Source organism: Triticum urartu, chromosome 1A (genome assembly GCF_056163025.1).
Source record: "Triticum urartu cultivar PI428250 chromosome 1A, HENAU_Tu73, whole genome shotgun sequence".
Taxonomy (NCBI): Eukaryota; Viridiplantae; Streptophyta; class Magnoliopsida; order Poales; family Poaceae; genus Triticum; species Triticum urartu.
The window spans coordinates 164,959,058-164,965,452 of record NC_141873.1 but is presented as its reverse complement, the minus strand read 5'-3'; the positions used below and the strand labels follow the sequence as shown (position 1 = coordinate 164,965,452).

General features: G+C 49.2%; 1 long non-coding RNA gene across 1 annotated transcript; it reads left to right on the top strand.

Moving 5' to 3' along the window:
- Positions 1-774: 774 nt before the first annotated feature.
- On the top strand, positions 775-4,388 carry LOC147990478 (uncharacterized). Its single transcript, XR_015608739.1, has 2 exons — positions 775-1,110; positions 4,065-4,388. It is a non-coding gene; the product is annotated as an uncharacterized LOC147990478 (long non-coding RNA).
- The last annotated feature ends 2,007 nt before the right edge of the window (positions 4,389-6,395 follow it).

Sequence of the window (6,395 nt, the reverse complement as noted above, 5' to 3'; positions counted from 1 at the left end):
TGGCCTGAAGCAGAGAAATGAAGACATCAACGTAATGGATCGACCTCTTCGAGAAGAGCAACCAAGACCGAGAAGATGCGCTAGAATTTCATGACCAAACCTTTCCCCTTACTCCACCTCTTAAATCTCGGGACGAGATTTCTTGTAGTGGAGGAGAATTGTGACGCCCGGATAGTTAAGCTAAAGTAACCCTTTACTAATGATGCCACATCACCACGGTCACTGTTGTTAGTCTCGCGGTGAATCAAGTCCCATTCAAATTCAAATAACAAGTGGAACTCTAAACTTCTCAAACATGAAAACTAAAATGTTCATGATATGGCAAATAATCCCTAACTAACTTTGGTGGTGTAGCCAACCTTTATAAAAATGTTTAAATTCCATAAACTAAATAAAAACGGTGGCTGAAATAACAATTTAATTACTTTTTATATTATGAAAATATTAAACTAACTTATTTTCGGTCCAAACCAGGTTTGGTAATGGCCTATATTAAAGATACTAATTTAGCTGCTAACTTGGTATTTTATAAAACTAAAATGAATGAAACTATAATAGAAAGCAGAAAAAAGAAAATAAATAAAAACAAAGACTAAAACAAAAAAAGGGGGGAAAGGAAAACCCCCGGGCCAACTGGGCCAACGGCCCAGCCGGCCAGCCCACACCGGCCCAGCCGGCCCGCCCCCTGCCATTCCCTTCCCTGTTCCCTTGACCAGGGTCGGAACAGGGGCACGTCCCCACCCGACCACCTCATCGTCGACGGCAGGCGGATAAGAACGCCACGCCCGCGCCTCCTCGGGTTCTCCTCCCCACTCCACCTCGCGCTCCCTCTCGGCCTCTCTCCCCCCTCATCAGATCCGCCCCATCCGAACGCTCCCATGGCCGTGGTCGTTGGGTAGCCGAGGCCACCTTCCTCATCGCACCGCACCGCCGTGTCCATCAGCTCTGCCGACGTCTTCTTCGTCTACCTCGCCACTGGATCGAAGACGGGAGGCCACCTCGTCGATGCCCGCACCAACTTCTTCCTCCTCGGCCGCCACCGCCATCGCCATCGATTCCGGCTACCCCGCGCCTACCCCGAGCCCACGCTAGCACAACTACAGGCTCGCGGTGAGCCTCCGCTTCCTTCCCCCTCTCCGTTTCATCCCGCCGACGAGCTCCTGGGGACCCAGGGAAGCTCGTGTGCCCCGTAGTCGCCGATCCGTCGAGTTCCGCCCTCTGACCGCCGCCGTTGTCGCGCCTGACTCCGGCCACCGCTCCCTCCCCATGCCCGCGCTCCGCTCGCGTCCTAGCGGCCCCGCACGCCACCTGCGTCGGCCGCGCCCATGACCCCCCAGGTCGCGCGCCCTGCCGCCCTCTTGTATGCAGGCACGCCCGCAGCCACCGCACTTGCCCTGCGCCTTCCCTCCCGGCTGCTTGCCTCGTCGACGCACGTCGCGCGCCCCTCGGCTCTGTTGCCCCCTGCCGCGCCCCAACTGCCCGTACCCCTCGGCGGCCACTTGCACCACATGCCGCGCCGGCCTGCCTCGCCTGCTGTTGTTGCTCCCGTCGCGCACGCGCCGTCACCGCTTGTCGTGTCCGACCCGCCACTGACCTCGCTCGCCTCGGCTCCGCCGCATCCCGCTCCTCGTCACCGGGCCTCTCCCTTTCGCGTCGCTCCCTTGCTGCTCGCTGCCTACAACTGCTGCTCTGCGTGTGCTGCTGCTGCTGCTACAGTAACATTCAGTTACTATAGCGCTGGCTAGCTTTTCTAATTCTACGATGAGTAACCCTTTTGACAGCCACTAAACTCTGCCAAAACAATTGTTAACAGTACTAAGAAAAATATAGGAAGGTAGTATACTTGACAAACTCCATTTTATCCCACTAAACCAAATACATTTGATGCATGGTTTAAGTCCTATGAAAACCACAAAATGCTATCTTCTGATAACAGAAAACAGATTTAACATCTAGCATTGTGTGTTGTGTGCTGTGTGTGTATGCAGCATGGTGTGTGTGAGTGTGCCGTGTGAGTGCATGTGTGTGTGAGTGTGTGTGCGGCCGGCCCAAACTATTTAGGTCTAATTTAATTAGCTTGATTAGTCCTAGGATTAATTTTGCTGTTTAGTTAGTACTACTATCAGTTTAGTGCTAGATTAGCCTATTAGCCTATGACATGTGGCCCCATTCTAATCTAGACACTAATTTAATTTAGATGCCTATGACATGTGGGTCATACCTCACCTTTTGACCAGTCAAAGTAAAATGGTTGACCAGCCCCTCGGGTCCCACTGTAATACACATAGGCTAGCGTAACACTAGGTAACAAATGCACATTCTGTCTTCAATTCAATTTAAACAATTCTAGAAAATTCAGAAAATGAATTAAAACTTTAAAATTAATATAAAATAAACCGTAACTCAGATGAAAATACTTTCTACATGAAAGTTGCTCAGAACGACGAGACGAAGCCGGAAAGGCAGCCCGTTCGTCCGCCACACACCCCTAACATACCCAACTCGCAACTTTCCTCCTCCGGATCCTCTGCCCGAAAACGCGAAACACCGGGGATACTTTCCCGGATGTTTCCCCCCTTCACCGGTATCACCTCATACCGCGTTAGGGCACCCCTAGCACCGATACTTGTCATGTCATGCATCGCTATGCATTTGTTTGCTTAAATATTTATTGGTTCTTCCCCTCTTTCTCGCTAGACACCGAGACCGACACCGCTGCTACCCAGTACGACTACGGAGTTGACGACCCCTCTTTCTTGCCAGAGCAACCAGGCAAGCCCCCCCTTGATCACCAGATATCGCCTACTCTTCTCTATACTGCTTGCATTAGAGTAATGTAGTATGTTACTGCTTTCCGTTATTCCTATCCTGATGCATAGCCTATCCTTGCTACTACTGTTGATACCATTACCTGCTATCCTACTGCTTAGTATAGGATGCTAGTGTTCCATCAGTGGCCTTACACTCTTGTCCGTCTGCCATGCTATACTACTGGGCCGTGATCACTTCGGGAGGTGATCACGGGCATATACAATATACTTTACACAGTTACATTACCCGTGATACTGTTCGGAGATGGGGGCTGAAGGGGCAGGTGGCTCCATCCCGGTAGAGGTGGGCCTGGGTTCCCGACGGCCCCCGACTGTTACCTTGTGGCGGAGCGACAGGGCAGGTTCAGACCACCTAGGAGAGAGGTGGGCCTGGCCCTGGTCGGCGTTCGCAGATACTTAACACGTCTAACGAGATCTTGGTATTTGATCTGAGTCTGGCTACTGGCCTATACGCACTAACCATCTACGCGGGGACAGTTATGGGCACTCGACGTCGTGGTATCAGCCGAAGCCTTCGTGACGTCAGCAACGGAGCGGCGCGCGCCGGATTGGACTGGAACGCCACTAGGCTAGGTCTGCTTCCGGCCGCCCACGCAACGTGCAGGTGTGCTAAGGGCGATGGGCCCAGACCCCTGGGCGCTTAGGTTTAGACCGGCGTGCTGACCTCTCTGTTGGTCTAGGTGGGGCTGCGACGTGTTGATCTTCCGAGGCCGGGCATGACCTAGGAAAGTGTGTCCGGCCAAATGGGATCGAGCGTGTTGGGGTATGTGGTGCACCCCTGCAGGGAAGTTTATCTATTCGAATAGCCGTGATCTTCGGTAACAGGACGACTTGGAGTTGTACCTTGACCTTATGACAACTAGAACCGGATACTAAATAAAACACACCCTTTCAAGTGCCAGATACAACCGGTGGTCGCTCTCTCACAGGGCGACGAGGGGAGGATCATCGGTTAGGATTATGCTATGCGATGCTACTTGGAGGACTTCAGTCTACTCTCTTCTACATGCTGCAAGACGGAGGCTGCCAGAAGCGTAGTCTTCGAAAGGACTAGCTATCCCCCTCTTATTCCGGCTTTCTGCAGTCCAGTCCACATATAATAGCCTTATTCCAGTTGATACCAATGCATACATTTGTAGTGTAGCTCCTTGCTTGCGAGTACTTTGGATGAGTACTCACGGTTGCTTTCTCCCTCTTTTCCCCCTATCCCTTCTACCTGGTTGTCGCAACCAGATGTTGGAGCCCAGGAGCCAGGCGCCACCTTCGACGACGACTCCTACTACACCGGAGGTGCCTACTACTACGTGATGCCCGCTGACGACGACCAGGAGTAGTTAGGAGGATCCCAGGTAGGAGGCCTGTGCCTCTTTCGATCTGTATCCCAGTTTGTGCTAGCCTTCTTAAGGCAGACTTGTTTAACTTATGTCTGTACTCAGATATTGTTGCTTCCGCTGACTCGTCTATGATCGAGCTCTTGTATTCGAGCCCTCGAGGCCCCTGGCTTGTAATATGATGCTTGTATGACTTATTTTATTTGTAGAGTTGTGTTGTGATATCTTCCCGTGAGTCCCTAATCTTGATCGTACACGTTTGCGTGTATGATTAGTGTACGATTAAATCGGGGGCGTCACAATGATGCACCCAACATTAGCTACACACAATGCATTAGTCATGAAAGCAATGCTCTCAGGTTCTGGCGCTTGTTTTAGAAGGTGATGACACAACATAAAAGTAAATAGATAGTCCCTTCATGGAGGGAAGCAGTGATTTGCAGAGGTGCCAGAGCTCAAGTTTTTAAAACAGAGGTAAATGATATTTTGAGACATGCACCCTTTTCATTTACTTCACGACCATCAGTTATCAATATCTTCCATGCAAAGCACGCTAGTGGCGGTTCCCAAGCGATAAAAGTAAAGGTTTTGACTCCATTGGGAGTTTTTGTTTGATTATTTGTAAGCTTTTTTTGTTTGAAGTTTGGGATTGGGCATCCCTATTACTGCCCTTTTCTCGTGCGATGGCGAGTGAATAAACACTCGACCTGAGAATAACCCGCTTAGCATGGAAGATACTAACCACCTCCTGTCGTTCCATGAACGATCCAGGCACACAAAAAGGATATTTTTTAGAAGTTTTTAGAGGTGGCACATGCAAATTTACTTAGGACGGCAGGGTAATACCGCATATAGGTAGGTATGGTGGACTCATCTAGAATAACTTTGGCTTCAAGGTTTTTGATGTACAAGCAGAATTCCCACTTAGTACAGGCGAAGGCTAGCAATTAGGTTGAGAAGCGGCCAGCTAGAGAGCAACAACGGTCATAAACATGCATTGTGCATAAGTAACATTCGACACTAGCATGAGTAGGATATGATCACCATGAACATAAATATCATAGAGGCTATGTTGGTTGATAACCCACAAGTATAGGGGATCGTTTGTAGCCATCTTCGATAAATAAGAGTGTCGAACCCAACGAGGAGCTAAAGGCAGAACAAATATTCCCTCAAGTTCTATCGACCACCGATACAACTCTACGCACACTTGACGTTTGCTTTATCGGAAACAAGTATGAAACTATTTTGTGGGTGTCATGCTAGAACTACTTTGCGAGAATAAAACTAGAAGTACTTTGCAAGATAATAAAAGTTAGGTGTTTAGAAAAAGGGTTTGTGTCAACAAGAATGTTATTTGTCCCTAGGCAATCGATAACAAGTACCGGTAATCATTCTTGTAATTTTATATGAGGGAGAGGCATGAGATAACATACTTTCTCTACTTGGATCATATGCACTTATGATTGGACCCCTAGCAAGCATCTACAACTACTAAAGATCATTAAGGTCGTGAAACCCCACCATAGCATTAAGTATCAAGTCCTCTTTACTCCCATTCGTCAGACCCCACTTACTCGGGTTTAAGCTTTTGTCACTCTCGCAACCCACCATAAGTGAACCATGAACATATTGAAACACCCTACAGTGGGGACCCCTCATGTTTGCGCGAGAACGGAGGGCGCCGTAGGACAACACCATAAATAAAATATACAATCATACCAACCAATATCACGATTAACCCATAGGACAAAACGAATCTACTCAAACATCATAGTATAACCATAGATTATTGGGAAATAATATATGGAGTTGAGCACAATGTTTAAGTAGAGATTACAGCAGGGAGAAGAGGTGTTACACCGCTACATAGAGGGGGAGAAATTTGGTGTTGACGGTAGCAAGATTGTTGATGTAGAGCGTTGCCCCAGCGGCACTCCGGCGCCACCGGAAGCGAGGGGGAGAGAGCCCCCCCTCCTTCTTCTTATTCCTTGTCCTCCCCCCTAGATGGGAGGAGAGTTCCCCTATGGTCCATGGCCTCCATGGTGGCGGAGGGGCAGGAGCTCCTCTGAGATTGGATCTCCCTCTCTGTTCTCTTCTGTTTCGTGTTCTTCAGATCTGGCTGAAAACCGTTTCTTATATTCCGGGAGATCCGTAACTCCAATTACGCTGAGATTTTAACACGATTTTTTTCTGGATATAAGCTTCCTTGCGCCCGAAGTAGAGCTCCAGC